The following is a 17,451-nucleotide window of genomic DNA, read 5'->3' as shown; positions in this document are numbered from 1 at the left end:
AAGCAATTAGAACCTTCATACTTTGCTGGTGAAAATGTAAATTGGTACAGCCACTTTGAAAAACTATTTGGCAGTTTCTCAGAAGGTTAAACCTGGAGTTACCATATGACCCAGCGCTTTTGCTCCTAGGTATATACCCAAGAGAAATGAAGACCTATATCCACACAAAAATTTAAACATGAATGTCCATAGGAACATTATTCATAATAGCTGAAAAGTGGAAATATTGCAAATATCCATTAACTAGATCAATGAACAAAATGTGGGATATTCGTATGATGCCATTTTTTTTAAAAGACTGTATTTAATTTAGAGAGAGACAGAGAGTGCGTGAGTCAGTAGGGGTGAGAATAGAGGGGGAGAGAGAGGAAGGGGGGATGAATCTCAAGCAGACTCTGCCCTGCACATGGAGCCCTACGTGGGACTTGATCTCACAACCCTGGGATCATGACCTGAGACTAAACGAAAAGACGGATGCTTAACCAACTGAGCCAGCCAGGTGCCCCACGATGCAATTTTATTTGTCAATGAAAAGGAATGAAGTTCTGATATACGCTACAACATGGATGAACCTTCAAAACATTATGCTAAGTGAAAGAGATCAATCACCAAAAACCAAAAATAGTTGATTTCTTTTATAAGAAAAGTCTAGAATAAGCAAATCAAATCTATAGAGACAGAGAATAAATTAGTAGTTGACTGGGGCTGAAGGTGATAGGGAGAGAAGCAGAAATGGGAAGTGACTACTAACGGATATGCAATTTCTTCCCCCTCCCCCTTGAAGATTTTATTTATTTTTCAGAGAGAGAGAGAGAGAGGGAGAGATTGAGCACAAGCAGGGCGAGTGGCAGGCAGAGGGAGAAAGAGGCTCCCTGCTGAGCAAGGAGCCCAAAGCTGGACTGGATCCCAGGACCATGGATCATGACTGAGCTGAAGGCAGACGCTTAACCTACTGAGCCACCCAGGCATCCAGGATATGGGATTTCTTTGGGGGATAAAAATGTTCTAGAATTAGACAGTGGTGATGGTTGTACAAGTCTGTGAATATATACAAACCAATGAATTATATATTTTAATGGGTACATTTTATGGTATGTGAATAATATCTCAATAAAACTTTTTTAAATAAGCATACATATTCCACACTGAAGAAGCTCCTTAAGGAACAATTATAAGCATTAATCATCTCTATTTAAATCTGACATCTGCTGCTAAAAATATTATGGAACAGAGTAGGGAAGCATAATTAACTTCTTTATGTGCAAGATATTTTAGCTGTGTTAAACAGTAAATACCAGCAAATATAAGTAAATATGTCTTATTCCTAATAGAAAATGGTAAGTGTATGCATGGTATTATTATTCCTATTACTAGCTACTCTGGAAATATTTAGGAATCTTTCCACTTATACTAGTTTTACCTGCAGAGCTTGAACCAAAGGGAGATTTTGTAAGTACTTACACTGTTTTTCTTTCTAAATTGGCTCCAGGAGTAATTCTCCACTGAAGAGACACAATATCTGACATTTTGGGATTTGTTATTTTAAATTGCAGTTCACACAGTAGCTTTCATTTTCCTTTTCTCTATGAGCAAAACCCCTCTCAAAATATTTGAGTGTCTATTACAACATTAATATGGATATTTAAAACATTTTAATAATCTTTTAATTCTTCTCCAAATAATTACTGCTTTGACCACTATATGACCTTCCATATGTATTAATATCAATAACCACATAAGGCAATGTCATATGCCAAGAGCTGTTGAACACTTTGTGTACAATGAAGATGAATGGAATTCTGGACATCTCATTCCAATAGGGGAGAAAGAAACACAAGCATTTAAAATAAAACGTAAGCACACATTTGTTTTTACCACTTATGGTTGAGTCCTTACTGTGTGCCAGGCATGCATTAAGTGTTTTCTATGCATTCTTTGAAAAATCCTCCAAATAATCCCTCTGGAGTAATATCATTTCTCCTCTCATAAATGATAGAACTGGGACATACAGAGAGCTCTTTATTATGTGGATTCTGCCAAAGGTCCCACAGCCAGAACACATACACAGGAAGGTCTGCCTTTTGAAACACTAGCTCTTACACTCTACATTGTACTTCCCACATATCATGAATTAATCACAAATATAAAAGCAATGAATTCCACCCTGAGAGGTAGGGGGCAACAATAAGGGCTGAGCTAAAGATAGGATGTGATGTTTGGATTGGTTTTTAAGGTGTGCATAAGAGATTGCCAGGGATGGGAGAGAATTCTAGGTAGGTTGGGGTCAAGATACAGAGATCCTTGTACATAGAATTAAAGGGTTCATAAGATATATTAAAGGCAAAAGGAAACATAAGACACTTTCAAATAAGAATTATATGAACATTATTTGTGCTTACATGTCTACAAACATAGTTGCAGGTTGTGTGAGTGATGGGGCAACTTGTGGGAAGGAGATTGATGGCAAGATCTCTTTGAAGACCCTACTAAACATGGCATGAATATAACATTTTGAAATTAAAGTTCATACTCATCCCCTTATTCCCAAAAGGAAATGTCTAATCAATTCAAGATACATTTGAATTGAAATATGAGCATTGCACCCTTTCACATTCAAAGATTAAGGCCATAAAATATTCATGATCTCATCAATGTTTTCATCTGGGGTTGTAACTGTATCAACAGGTATAATTAACCAAAGAAAGTTAAAGCCTAATAAATTAGACACCCAACAAAAGGAGATAGAGAATTCACAACTCAAAAGAAAAATGGGGGGAGAATCTTACACTTTTCTTCCTTTACATAAGTAATTTAAATCAACTGCAGCCTGAGCACCTCTAAAGGATCCTTGAGCCAGAAAATATATCGAAAGGTCTAGAGTGGTTGACAAGCACTCAGATTTCCATTTCTTTAATTGCATAGATCAGTTGGTGTGAGGGCTTGTCCCACTCAGGACATTGCACTTAAAGTATAAATGTAAATTTGAATAAGATTCTAAAAAATTAATGACATGTATTACCCATTTGAAGTAGATTACAACTTATCATTGGAGAGACCAAAAGGGCGGCCCTGGGAAGAGCAAAGGATGGAGGCCTTCAGAAAGCCAAGCATGCACATGCTTTGATGAGCACATATTTACTGTTCACTAACTGAACACTTACTGAGCACTTACTAACTGCCAGATGCTGGATTATATCAGAGAGATTAAAAAGCTGAGAGTCTGACTTGAAGGAACCCTCATTTTCTAGACGAAAAAAAAACATGTAAATGAAGAATTAAAATATACTATTATAATCCTTAAAACATCTGTTCCTCAAAGACAAGAAGGGTTGCATAAACCATTTAATATGTGTTTGGAAGGCTGAAGAGGGTTTGAGAAAAAGAAAGAAAGAGGGAGGTCAAGAGGTTTGGAGGGTTATCCCAGGAGGATGGGCCACTGGGAAATGCTCAGAATTTGAAAGCACATGAACCATTTGTTCATGAAAAGAAGACTAATTCACTGATGGCCTCTATTTGGGATGCACTAAAAAAAAAGGGGGGGTGGCAAATTTTGGAGAGCCTCGTAAGGCAGGCTGAGAACTTGGAATTTTACACCATGGGCTAATTCAGTCACTGTTTCGTCCAGATTTATTCTTTAGAAAGCTATCATCTAAGACTGAGTAACAGACTAGGGTCAGGTGAAGGTGGGAGCCTATGTGAAGGACAGTTAAGAAATAATTCTATAATCTGGGCAAGGGATAAGGAGGATCTGGGACAAGGCAGAGACAGCAGGAATGGGAGGAAATGAGGGACAGGGAGAGAGATGCCTAAGGTGGAGTTTTATTTACTTGAACAAGACAAAATAAGGCAGCTTCAGAAAAAGGCAAATCTTATAATCCACATACTCTTCCCACTGTACCATAGACAACCATCTTCACAAAGGCAAATTCCTTAACGGCAGTCCTATCTGCCAACTGCTGAGCCTAACACTGTGTCTGTCTGCCCTAGAAGATGCCCCAGAACTAACAGTTTAATTACTTAAGTGCTGCAATATTAACATAATAACAGAACATGGATAAAGGGCAATAATCCAGAGAAAACAACATTATAGCTTGAATTCTAATATCCAGTTAACACCTTTATCATGTTATGTTTGGAAGTTTCCTCAATACAGCATAGGACCCTTAACATATTCTTATAGATTGATTTGAATAAGCTTTCCTAAAGAAGCGATTACACAGAAACCTGATACCAGCATGCCTGCTCAACCAAATGTTTGTCTCCTGTCAGTACTGATAACGTTCACATGAAATGCTAGTCATCTGCCTGTCACATCCAAGTACATCAATGCTGTCCATCTTAATTTGTAAACTCGAGACTAAAGACTTTGTCTTAATTCATTTTATACCCAAACAGCACTGTTAGCTTTTAATAAGTGCTGTTGATTATGGCTATTTAAAATAATTTCCAAAATGAAATTCAAAAAAATTTTCAAATATCTATACAGTACATCGACTAGCTGTGCTGCATTAAATACGAGTGTGACAAATGCCAACCATCCCTAGCTTCATATTCCGTACTACACATTTTGCCACAGTTTACCCTTTTTGTCCAATGCACCTATCATTACTTTTATTTATAGCTATTATCGTTACTTCTCTATAGCTTTATTAAAGATGACTCCAGATGTAATAATTAACTTGTACTCAGAAATATACTAGTCAATAAGCATAAACTAATTAAAAACAAAAGTCCTAAAGTTTCCAATGTATTTGCTTCATATTTTACTGTTTGCTCTTACTCGTATCTCTGAGGGCAGCAGAGGCGTGAACTTAAAGGAATAACTATTCATTTAGCAAGATTTTTAACACAGAAATATCAGACTTGAGCACAGGACATAAGACTTTTTTTTTTTTAAAGGAAGCTCTTATTTCACATATGCTAAAGCCAAATAAAAAATAGAAGCCTAAGACATAGAACAATGTAAAGATCACGCAGAATTTTCCATGTAAAACAAATCTTATAATAGTCTGAGTGTTCAACTAACTTCTCAGGTATTTTAGAAAGTACTACCATTGTTGAAATAGCGGTATCATTTATTTAATAATGGCGTGATATCTTAACTGATAAAAATTCCTTCATAAGGCTACACTGTTCAATGTTCAAATACATCATTATAGGGCAATTTTTTCCCCAACAGAGCAAATTTCACGCTAAGGTCTAACCTTAAGCTCTATTATGTAAGTGGCCTTCAGAAATGTATTTGACTTCTCTAAGCTTCAGTTTCTAAGGCAATGGAGACACTGCTTGTCTTACTCATCTCACAGGGATTTTAAGATGGAACAAATGAGACAATGGACAGAAAAGTGCTTTTTTATTTGATGTAATGATTGTGAGTAGGAGAAATCTATTTAAATCTGTGAAGCTATTCCTAAAACTACTGACTATGAATGCTGTAAATGTAACGTGGTCATGCATCTAGAAATACAGAATTATCTTTACCATTATTCCTCTTCACATCAAATAAACATTAGTTTGCTCTCTAGCAATGGAAGAAAAAAGATAATTGTTTATAAACTAGCCTGCAAGAATATGGGAAATGTGTTCACATAGATAAAAGTCTTTTTTCTTTTCTTTCTTTTTTTAACACAAGGAGCACTGCTTTTGCTGAGGTTAGTAGAACAAATAATGGAACAATTTTGTTTTGGAATGTCAAAATAAATAGAAACGGGTCTAAAAGGATGAAGCTAAGAGGAGAGTTGCGTGGGATCAGAAATATGTCCTGATAAGGAAAACCCCATTAGCCTCTGGGAACTTCAGTTTTGGGTGACATTTCGAAGGATTAGACCTCTAGATTATCACGAGTGCTTTTCTTGGCTAAAATCTGAACCAGACAACAATAAATCTCTTTTCATGCTCAGGATCCCAATTCTGATTTACTATAAAGTTTTAATTAAACCCAGTCAGAATTTACATTGAATGAAGTATTAAAAAACACAGCCACTTCCTGGAAAATGAACAAAGCATTATTCCTATTAATGTACACACATGAGAAGGCCTAGGGGAGGGCTGGATGGATCCAGGATCCATGTTCCATTTTTTAATTTACTGAACTTAGTAAGGCATGCACATTTCTCTTTTTAATTTACTAATTAATTCTAACTTGGAAAGAAAGGGTGGGGTTTTTTAATATCATTTCTCCATGATGCAAATTCTTAACAAAATGTACTTTACAGTCATTAATCTTGATTTGTAGACTTAGATTCAATCCTTGAAAAATTATAGTTCAAACTATTTTTTGGTTTTCACATTGGATTTATCTCATGAAATACATACTCTGAGTCTTATTTCTACTTTCTGGGGAAGAGTGTGGCCATGAGATGTAAGGTCAACTTCAGCTGACCCTAATTCCTTGCCTACTATGGATTGTGACACATTTTATAAACTACCATTTCAGGGTTCACGCTAAGTAAAAGAAAACTAATAGTAATTAGGGGTGTTCTCCCGATTTCATTGATCGACTGTGAGACATGAAAAAAATGGCCGAACAACTTTTACATGCTCAAGTTTGATTCTTCAATTTTAATAAATGAAATCTGAACCCAAAATGATGTATTAGATTTCAGGAACTTATAAAGGAAACAATTCATGGACAAACATAGCTGAAAACGGGTAATAGCAAAATGACAGTCCCTTTTAACAATTTGTTTAATATGATGCATTTACCTTTACAGGAAAGAAATGAAACTTTATTTCTAGAGGCAGGCACTGAGCACTAAGGACTCAGACTGGGTTGCAGACTTGATCACCTCGTTAATTAATTCCCTATGAGACTATGACCAGTAATCCCTAATGATGCATTTGTTTGCCAAGGCCATGGCAACAGGGTACTGCAAACTGAGTGGCTCTGAATGACAGAAATGTGCTATCTCAGAGTTCTCAGGGCAAGAAGTCTGAAATCAAGGTGTCAGCAGCACCACCCTCCCCTTGAAACAAATAGGAGAAAAAATCCTTCCCTCCTTCTTCCTGGTTCTGGTGGTTTCCTAGCAATTATTCATGTTCCTTGGCTTGCAGATGCGTTGTTCCAATCCTCCATTTTTATACAGCTATCTTTCCTGTGTGTGTGTGTCTGTCCTAATTTTTTAATAAGGATATCCGTCACACCGGATAAGGGTGCACCTAAAGACCTCATTTTAACTTGATTACCCCTCTAAAGACACTATTTCCAAATGAGGGTGGATTCTGAGGTACTGGGGGTTAGGATGTCAACATCTTTTTTTGGGAGACACAATTCAATCCATAACATTTGGGTCTTAGTTTTCTCAAATATAAAATTAGTTATATAGACTACCTAATGGGCCTCTCAACCATTTAAGGATGGAGCAATTTTCATATTCTCAGAATAAAAAATATGCTTCATGAGTGCTATTGACAGCACCTGTTGAATGAAAGGTCCTGGTAAGCACTGTGCAACCTTCTGTACTTTCTAGAAAAACCTGACTGACCACATGGTTCATCTGGTAGATTTGATTTGAGATTGAGGACTCCTGTATCTACAAGACTTTTCTAGCCAGGACTTTTCAATTCCAGAGCAGTTTTTAAACCTACATTCTTACTATATAGATGACATCAACAAAATAAGACAAACATATCTGTCTTGTCTAAGGACTTTTAACATGAAAACCTAAAAATAAGGAAAAAAATCATTCTCATAACTCAGAGCACTTCCAATATTATTCTTATTGATACCTTTTCTAATGTTCTTCAACAGGCTGAAACTAGAGTCCATTCTCTGCATACATTATATTGCTTCTGTAAATACATACTTCCTAACATATGTTCACTTTGGTAAGTCAGAAGTATCAACAAACCCTATCTGCTAGGTTTACACTCCCAGCTCAGTCTGCCTCTGCTATAACGTATGTTCTAGGAAGATTGTAGACCTCTCCCTGCCTCAGTTTTCTCATCTGTCAAATGGGAATGTTAATTTAAAAATACTATCAGGTACATATAGTGAGCATGCCTTACCTTAGCTTATTACCAAATTATTATAGACGCAATAAGGACTAGGAAGCTAATGACCACATCAAAGATTTTGAGCATTATAAATACCATCAAGGTTACAAAGAATCAAAAATCAAAGGAGATCAATAATCCTAGGAGAAACAAAAGCTTTCATTCATTTACCTTGGCTAGCCACTAGATGTAACTTGTCTGTTCCTCTAAGTGTAATTCAAAGTGTCATCACGCCTCCTGAGGCAACCGCACATCTGCCACCATCCAAAAACTTCTCAATATATTACTCAACGCCAGTGTGCTAGTTCGGATCACAAAACATGGCTATGCTCTTCATACTGCTGGTGGCCGGGATTTCAGAAAGGGAATGAAATGACAACAGGGCTGCAAGAAAGAGACTGAGAAATAGCCGGTCAAATGAAAACCAATGTGACAACCTCCTGGGTTGCAAATCACTCCCAACCTCATTTTTTATCAATTAAAAGTAACTATCTCAACAGCAGTGACCAGAGGAAACTGTCAATGTTGTCAGGGCATTCAAAGCCTACGTAACCCTTTTTTTTTTTTTTTTTAAGTAATCTCTACACCCAACGTGGAGCTCAAACTCACAACCCTGAGATCAAGAGTTGCATGCTCGGGCACCTGGGTGGCTCAGTTGGTTAAGTGTCTGCCTTAGGCTCAAGTCTTGATCCTGGAGTCCTGGGATCGAGTCCTTATCGGGCTCTCTGCTCAGTGGAGAGTCTGAATGTTCTCTCTCTCTCTCAAATAAATAAATAAAAATATTAAAAAAAAAAAAAAAGAAAGAAAGAAAAAAAGAGTCACATGCTCTACTGACTGAGCCAGCCAGGCTACTCTTTGATGGTCATTTTTAACCCTACTCTGAAGACTTGGGTTCTGACAAACTCCCTCACTTTTCATCAGAGCCTGGGCCTCAGAGATTGGAGCACTCCCAGCTGGACAGGAAGAGCCTGAGAAAGTTCTGTGGGGTTCGTTTTTTTTTTCTTTTTAAAGTTATACAGACTCACATAAAATGTCTGCTTCTACATTTTAGCCACTTCAACATACGAAACCATGGGGTTTAAACAGTAAAATAACAAAATAATGGGGGGGGGGAGTCTTGCCCCTGGCATCAGGTATTGTAAACATCAAGGAGTGCCAGTGTAAACCTTTATTCAAGAGACTGGGTTCTTTGTCAAGCAATGCCTTTCTTCCAAAACATTCTTGTTGCCATATGTCTGCACCCAGCCAGCTGCAGATCTAATAAGAAAGTTCTTATTCATGTTGTATAATGTTTTACAGGTTTGCCACGGGGGTCACTCACTGTGAGTTCTTTACGTCAGAGTCAGAGCTCTAACAAACAGAGAGCGGAAAGATGCCAAGAAATGTAGGCTGGGAGGGAAGGAGGAGCAAGGAGAAAAGAAAGGAAAAGGCACATCCAGCTCAGGGCCTTTCTATTTATTTTGCACTCACTGAATGTCAGAAGCAAGGCTTTCATTATTAGGGAAGCAAAAGAGAGGAAAGGGGCAACTATCAGGTTGTATAAACATTATCATCAAATATAAGATTAGAAATGTTTAACTCTCTCTTGACCGTCTCATTTAGAAAGGGGAGATGCAGTCCTCTTTTCAGATATTCGGTAGCTATTTTATGTAGCTACTGCTGCTGTATTCTTTATGTTAAAAATTACAAAGAAAAAAAGATTTCCTTATGGCCTTAAACATGAAACTCTTATTAGGTTCATAATTTACTTCACCGAGGGACATGGTTACGTCATCAGTTACAAATACTATATTATCAATATAAACCCATGTTGATATAAAATGGGATTCAGAAAGAAAAAAGTAAGCTTAAGACAGCCATTAAATGTTTTCAGAAGTACATGAATGACAGCTTTTGCTTATCGGCTCTGCTACTCCGAGGACCACATGCTTGGTTGTGAACTCATTACACAGATTCGTAGATCATTCCTGAAACATAGATCTCTGCTGCCAGATGCATAGAGGTTTAGAAGGCAAGTTATACATGCTCATATTGTCTTCTTTTCCTATGTTGACTTGCTTTAATTGCAACGTTTTTTTTTCTTTAGCAAATATGATAGGAAAGCAAATTTCCAAGTGAATTTTTAGATCCTGGATACATTTTTAAAATGTCATCCCAAGTAAATGAGTTTCTTAAAAACAATACAATGCAATCTCAATAAAAAGAAGGTCTTGCTGCCCCCTTACATTACAGAATCTAAAAGCCTAGTGACAAGTGCCTACAGATTTCTGACAAGAAGTCAACTTGAGAATAATATCATCAGGGAGAAAAATAATTTTATGGGGGAGAAATAGCACCAACTAAACAGAGGATAAGAAATTTTACAGGGTGCCTACACCAATGTGTAAAGGCAATGGAGATATGCATCAATCATCAAATATGATGTTCACGTCACAATAAAGTGCTCAGACAATAATCTTTGCATGAATTGAGAAGAAAAGAGAAAGTGATATCAAGACTTACTGGTGAATTTTATATTAGCATTCAAAGCCTCAGCAACTTCAAAACAGAGTCCTAGAGGAGAAGGGTATTTTCTTTTACTTGCAGAACATATTACTGTTTTTCAACCCTATTTATAAATACTCAGAGGAAAAGTAAAAATCTCCAAGTGGGAAATTTTTCTTTGGCTCTCAATACTGATAAGATAGCAATTTTTAGTAACTCATTTTGCCAATTCTCCTCTTGTCTCTCTTTTAATCACTTATTCGCTCATACTTTTAGAAGTACTTTAGTAAACTCAGCGGAGAGCCCAAACCCCAAAAAAACCCAAAGTAGTATTCTGCAAAGTCTGTCAAATTTTAATATCCCCCTTCCCTTGTATCCAAATGCAACCAGCACTGTTATACAACAGAATAGCAAGATCCTGTTAGGACTAAATATTATGGCCAGTGACTGGTGTTATATTCTGAAATAGTGACTCTCATTAAAAAGTCTTTGCTTAAATAAACTTCCGTGTTGTTTTAATGGAAGCTTCTTAGGAAAATATTTTGAAAACACACAGTAATAAAGTGAAAGATGGTATCAAAAGGGCCCAAGAGAAATCAGGATGTTTCCACTCTGAAAGATTTTAAAAAGGGATAATAAAATTATTATTCTTAAAACCAACTTTTAGACCTTTACATTCCATCTCGTTGGCAACATTAAAAGTCTCTCAGTCATAAAATTCAATGTGATGATAGTAACAAAAATAGTAAACAAATAATGTTTGCACAGAACATACTTTTCTTTTTTTTTTTTTAAATATTTTTTTTTTAAAGATTTTATTTATTTATTCAACAGAGATAGAGACAGCCAGCGAGAGAGGAAACACAAGCAGGGGGAGTGGGAGAGGAAGAAGCAGGCTCATAGCAGAGGAGCCTGATGTGGGGCTCGAACCCATAACGCCGGGATCACGCCCTGAGCTGAAGGCAGACGCTTAACCACTGTGCCACCCAGGCGCCCCACAGAACATACTTTTCTAAGCAGGTTACATGGGTGAACTCATTTAGTCCTCACAACGACCCTGTGAGATGGGTAATATTATCATTCCCTTTATTCAATAAGATGGGGAAACTAAGACACGGACAGGTTACTGACTTGCCCAAAGGTCCAGGGCAGGGGTGCCTGGGTGGCTCAGTCCATCCGACTCTTGGTTTTGGCTCAGGTCATGATCTCACGGGTCACGGGATTGAGCCCTAAATTGGGCTTCATGCTCAGCGGGGAGTCTGCTTAAAGATTCTCTCCCTCTGCGCACCCCCCTCAAACAAATAAATAAATCATAAAAAAAAAAAAGGGGCAGCTATGTAGCTTCATGCTCTAACCACTAGACTACACGACACATGGCTATCTTGAGAAGAAAGGAAGGGGGTGAGATAGATCAGGAATCCATAGGGACCCTCCAAGATTCTGGAATGTATATTTTTTATGCTCAGTGATTAGTCCATGCATGTCTGTTTTATACTTTATTAATTTTTTATTATTTTAACTATATATATACACACACTTAGAGCTTTAGAGAGTTAAAACAATATATATTTAAAATAACAAAATATATTAAAAATATACCTTATATATGCTCTTTTTAATGATACATTTCACAATTTAAAATCTAAAGAAAACAGCTATTATAAAAATTTTTACGAGTTGGCACAACTGGCATCGTGACTGGGTTTGAGATGTAGACAATGAACTTTATCATCTTTTAGGGAACACGCATCATGACTTTGGTAATTTTGGGTCACGTTCTGAAAGGTACTTGAAGATCTCCTGCTCTTCTAAGAAATAGGCCATGAAGTTTCCTCACTCAAAAACAAGACAATTAGACAAAATATCATTAAAATACCTTACAGCTTTGGAATTTTAGGGTTGTACAGATTTGAGTGAAGCCACGATCGCTAAGAAAACTTGTCACTCAAATCTAAACACTGTGAGTAGTACAACAATATGTTAAATCAGGAGTGCTGATGAAGACACATTTTAGTGAGTACGTTTCCTATGGGTCCCCCTCCACCCTTTCTAAGGTACTCCCCTGGGGCTGTGATAGGTAGTTCCTCAAGTGAGCCTGCTACTGGAAGACCCAGGTTCAAGACTTGATTCCCCAATAAAGAAGTAAGAGACCTTAGGTAAGACCAAAGAACTTTCCTACTAAGTGAATTATATACTGATTTTCTTTCATAACTCAGACTTTAAAGACACTTTTCATTTTAAGCAATACCCTCCCCTCCACTGTAGAGGTATTATTTTCCGAAGGAAACCCCAAGAATCACAGGCCTAGTTGGAAATAATAAACTTCATTGTTGCTTTGATCAATAACTCAGGGCACTGAAACGATCACATCAGAAAACATCAAGCTCTAAAATGCCAAAAATCAACATTTTATTTCAACATTAAGAAAAACCTCTGTCAGGATAATACTAAAAAAGCAAATTTCTAAAATGATCTAGGTACTATTAACTTACAAAAAAAAAAAAAAGCCAACCAAAAACTTAATTTTTCCTATCTGTCTGGACCAAAGTATTTTCCTGGTGAACATCCAGGAAAGGGAAAAAGGAAGAAAGAAGATTGAAGATGCCAACTGAGAAAAAGGAAAGAGGCACTTTTTTTCTCCTAAGCATGGTTTTGTATGCTGTATGTATGATCCCTAACTTTCAAGGGGGGCCTGCAATGGACAGCTGAGGGAACTACTGATCCCAGAGCTGGGAAGGTACACACCACCTGTCCTTAGCACAAGAAGGCTTGGCCTGTGAGTCAAGTGGGATACTGTGTTACCAAGTAGACCCAACACGAAAAGTGGCAAATCCAAGAAAAGCATAAAACTTGGGAGTGAGGTGGGATGCCCCCACTTTAACATATAAATGTCAAAATAAGTATAGCAAAATATTATTTTGCATTCATTACCTTTTCACTATCTTTTACCTAGCCTTCTCCCCCATCGTTGGTATACCCCAGTACCTGGTCATCAATCAGACAACGTTCCTCCTCTATGTACATTCATTCCCTTGGTGATCTCATTGTAGCTCATTTCTTTATTTATCATGTTTATGATGCTGACCCCCAGTGAATATTTCCAGCCCCAACCTTCCCCTTTAGTGGCAGGTTCATATATAACTTCACAGAAGGCCAGTAGGCTTTTCGAGGCTTAACATTTCTTCTTCCCCTTGAACCTGCTTTACCCTGACCCTCCCCATTTTGTTGCTTCCCATGTTACTATGAGGTATTGTCAGCCAATCATCAGCTGCTTAGGCTAACAATCTTAGAGTCATCCTGAAAGCTCCTACCACACTTCCAATTAATTCAACAGCAAATTCTAAGTCTCTATCTTCGAAATGCATCACAATCCCAACCACAGAGAAACTCACTAAAATTTCTAAGGTAGATTACTAGAAAGACTGTCCCCCAAACATTTCAGCTTGCTTCCTCACATCATTAAAATAAGTACCCAAACAATACTTCAAAGAGGCCTCCTCTGACCACGCTGTGTAACACTTCACCTTCTGACACCCTATCTCCTTTCCCTGCTTCATTTTCTTCATAGCACTCAGCATTTCCTGGTGCATTTAATCTTTCATCTGTAGTAGTTGTCAAACCCTTCCAAACACCAAGAAGGCTTATTGAAAGACAGATGTCTGGACCTCGCCCTCCAGATTCAAGCAGGTCCAAGTAGGGCCTGAGAGTCTGCATTCCTAACAATTCCCAGACAATGCTGATGCTACAGGTCTGGGGAATCACACTTTAAAAGACCCTGCCTTAGAGCAGAAATGCTCCGCAAGAACAGGGCTGTTGTCTTTTTTTTTTTTTAAGAAATTTATTAATTCACAAGCTTTATATAGCTTATTAAAATAAAACCAGTGAAAACAAGACGCAAAGTCCATGCCCTTCCAGCTTTCCAAATACGAGAGCTCTCAAAGTTGTTAGAGAACAAGACAAATTGGAAGAATACAAAAGGATGAATGGAGCCACACCATTTCATGAAAGAGATCACCACCGTACCCCCAGCACATGGGAGAACCCCTTCCTATCACAAATGGGCGATGCTCGATGACTTGATTGAACAAATGAATGATTAATTTTGGAATAAACTTGATTTAATGTATTAGGCATTCCCATGAGCATCAGATTCTAAACAATTTATACCAAAATATTCTTAAAACAAAGTGTAGTATAAATACACATGTATATCGTTTTTAAACAGGCTACTCATCAAGTTGGAAATCTGGGTATTACCAATCAGTATTAAATGCACTGATAATCAAGGCAGTGATACATGTTCAATGATCACTAGTTCACAATCGAATATTTGGTTTATTTAAACTTACTTCTCAAAAGGATTAGCGAAAATACCTGATTGCATTCCTGTCATCTAGGGTTTTCTAGACATTTTTCTTTCAACTGTCCTATTACATCATCACTCTTTTTTACTAATATAAATTCTTATCCCATAGCAGCTAGACTGTGCCACAGTTCCTGGCTCCAAAAACTGTGTACAAATTTAAAAACTGTCTGCCTGTTCCCTTCCTGTCCAGCCAGCCTGTTTCTAGACACCTGCAGGTTAATCTGATGTTTATAAGCCCAAGAAAAAAAGAAAGGTCCTAGAGAGACAGCCAGGAGTTGGGCAAGGAATGTATTTGAAACAGAAGGAGAAGGAATATAGCAAACAGAAAGGAAAGGAAAAACATACCACTACATGAAGAACAAAGTATGTTTTCATCTGCATGAGGCACAGGGGCCATGCGTAAGTCTAAGTTGTGGGCGGACATGAAGAATGCTCGTTCAGAGAGGTGGGGAAGGGAACATGCCATGATTCAAAGTCTCCTCCCTGGTCCCTCTCCCTCAATCTCAGATCGTTGGCCCCCTTTTTAGCTTGAGTCTCATGTGGCTTGCCAAGTACAAAGCAGAGAACTCCTCACTGAACAAAACATACACTAAAACTTCTTAAAGCAACACTTGGCTGTGGATTCTGCTTGCCTGACTCTGACCCCATTCCTCAGTTTTGCCACAGGGCTGAGAGCTGATGGTGGGTGCTTCCGAGCACGTGAAGACAGGAAACAGCAGAGGGATCATCTAACCTTGCGCCAAATCCTAGAAATGATTTGGCAACTCAATCAGATATCTGTTGTCCTGTTACTTTATGTTTCCAAAAACACACATTAAAACAAACCAACAACCAAAAAACACAATGGAGCAAAAGCTTTCCATTCCATTGGCAGACATGTGAAAAGTAATTATAATTATTTCTTAAGTATCCACATGTGTCTCTTGGCTGACTATTCATGGTGAATTTTTACTTCTCTGTTGGCCAATAGCCAGCACACACCAGAGTAGAACTCAACCACTTCCCAGCAACTGTGCATTCAGGAAATAATAAAGCCAGTTCAAAAAAGAAATTCAAGTGAAACAATTAGCCAAGTCTGCTGTTGATTTTAGCTCCTGAATTTCCTTAGGAATCATGATGTCATTGCCTAGTCTAAAACTAACCCATCCAAGGCTCCATATAACTCGCAGAAAAAAATTCCAATGTACTTACCACAACACCAGTGGTTTTTCATGATCTCATGCCTTTACTCTGGCTCCTAAGTCACTCCTCTTTGTATCCTGTATTTCAGGGATACCATGCTACTCAATTTCCCTAAACATGTTGGGTTGTTCATTACTGACACTGGTGATTTATGGTGCAAGAATGGGCTTTTGTATTGGGACAGACCTAGGTTCAAAGCTTGGCGCCCTCCCTGAATAACAAGGTTACCTTGGGCAAGTTTCTTAAACCTTGAATCTTAGGTGCACTGTCACTAAAATAGGGATACGGACACCTACCTTGGAGGAGCACTGAGAAGACTGAAGTGAGATAATGTTTCTCAAGCTCTTAGCAAAGTCCCTGGACCACAGTAGGCTTTATCTTCCTTACTCATCCCTGTGCCTGCTCCTGCTCATCTTTCAAAGCCTGCCCCAAAAGTCTTTTTTTTTTTTTTTTGGTGCAGCCCCCTCTGCCTGCATCCCCTCCATTTTGCTCTCAGCCAGACAAAAATCGCTTTTTCCTTTGCTATTCAAAACTATGCCATGGGGCGCCTGGGTGGCGCAGTCATTAACTGTCTGCCTTCGGCTCAGGGCATGATCCCAGAGTCCTGGGATCGAGCCCCACATCAGGCTCCTCCGCTGGGAGCCTGCTTCTTCCTCTCCCACTCCCCCTGCCTGTGTTCCCTCTCTCGCTGGCTGTCTCTCTCTATGTCAAATAAATAAATAAAATCTTTAAAAAAAAAAAAAACAAAAAACAAAAAAGAACCACATGATCCTCTCTATAGATGCAGAAAAAGCATTTAACAGAATACAACGTCCATTCTTGATACAAACTCTCAACAAAGTAGGGATAGATGGAACATACCTCAACATCATAAAGGCTATATATGAAAGACCCACAAGGAATAACATCCTCAGTGGGGAAAAACAGAGCTTTTCCTCTATGGTCAGAAACAAGAGAGGGATATCCACACTCGCCTTTACTATTTAACATAGTACTGGAAGTCTAGCCTCAGCAATCTCAGCAAAATGAAACAAAAGGCATCCAAATTGGCAAGGAAGAAGTCAAACTTTCACTATTTGCAGACAACATGATATTTTATGTATAAAATCCAAAAGACTCCACCAAAAATCTGCTAGAACTAATATACAAATTCATCAAAGTCACAGGATATAAAATCAACATACAGAAAGCTGTTGTATTTCTATACACCAATAATGAAGCAGCAGAAAAAGAAATCAAGGAATCGATCCCGGAATCGATCCCATTTACAATTGCACCAAAAACATAAGATACCTAGGAATAAACCTAAACAAAGAGGTTAAGCAATCTATACTATGAAAACTACAGAACACGTATGAAAGAAATTGAAGAGGACACAAAGAAATGGAAAAACATTCCACGATCATGGATTGGAAGAACGTTGT

At 37.9% G+C, this 17,451-nt stretch overlaps 1 protein-coding gene across 2 annotated transcripts in view; it reads right to left on the bottom strand.

The window, feature by feature from the left end:
• PDE3A (phosphodiesterase 3A) overlaps positions 1-17,451 on the bottom strand; it is a 305,943-nt gene that overhangs the window by 139,555 nt on the left and 148,937 nt on the right. Inside the window, exon 1 of one of the 2 annotated variants that reach the window (XM_034646202.1) lies at positions 8,167-8,539. The exons of the other annotated variant lie outside the window; for it this stretch is intronic. The gene's annotated coding sequence lies outside the window, so the exon portion shown is untranslated. Of the gene's footprint in view, positions 1-8,166; positions 8,540-17,451 lie in introns of those variants that run through there. 2 annotated transcript variants of the gene reach the window in all.

This window comes from Ailuropoda melanoleuca, chromosome 16 (assembly GCF_002007445.2).
Source record: "Ailuropoda melanoleuca isolate Jingjing chromosome 16, ASM200744v2, whole genome shotgun sequence".
In the NCBI taxonomy this organism is placed as follows: domain Eukaryota; kingdom Metazoa; phylum Chordata; class Mammalia; order Carnivora; family Ursidae; genus Ailuropoda; species Ailuropoda melanoleuca.
Note: the sequence above shows the minus strand (reverse complement) of the source record. Positions and strands in the feature narration are given on the sequence as shown.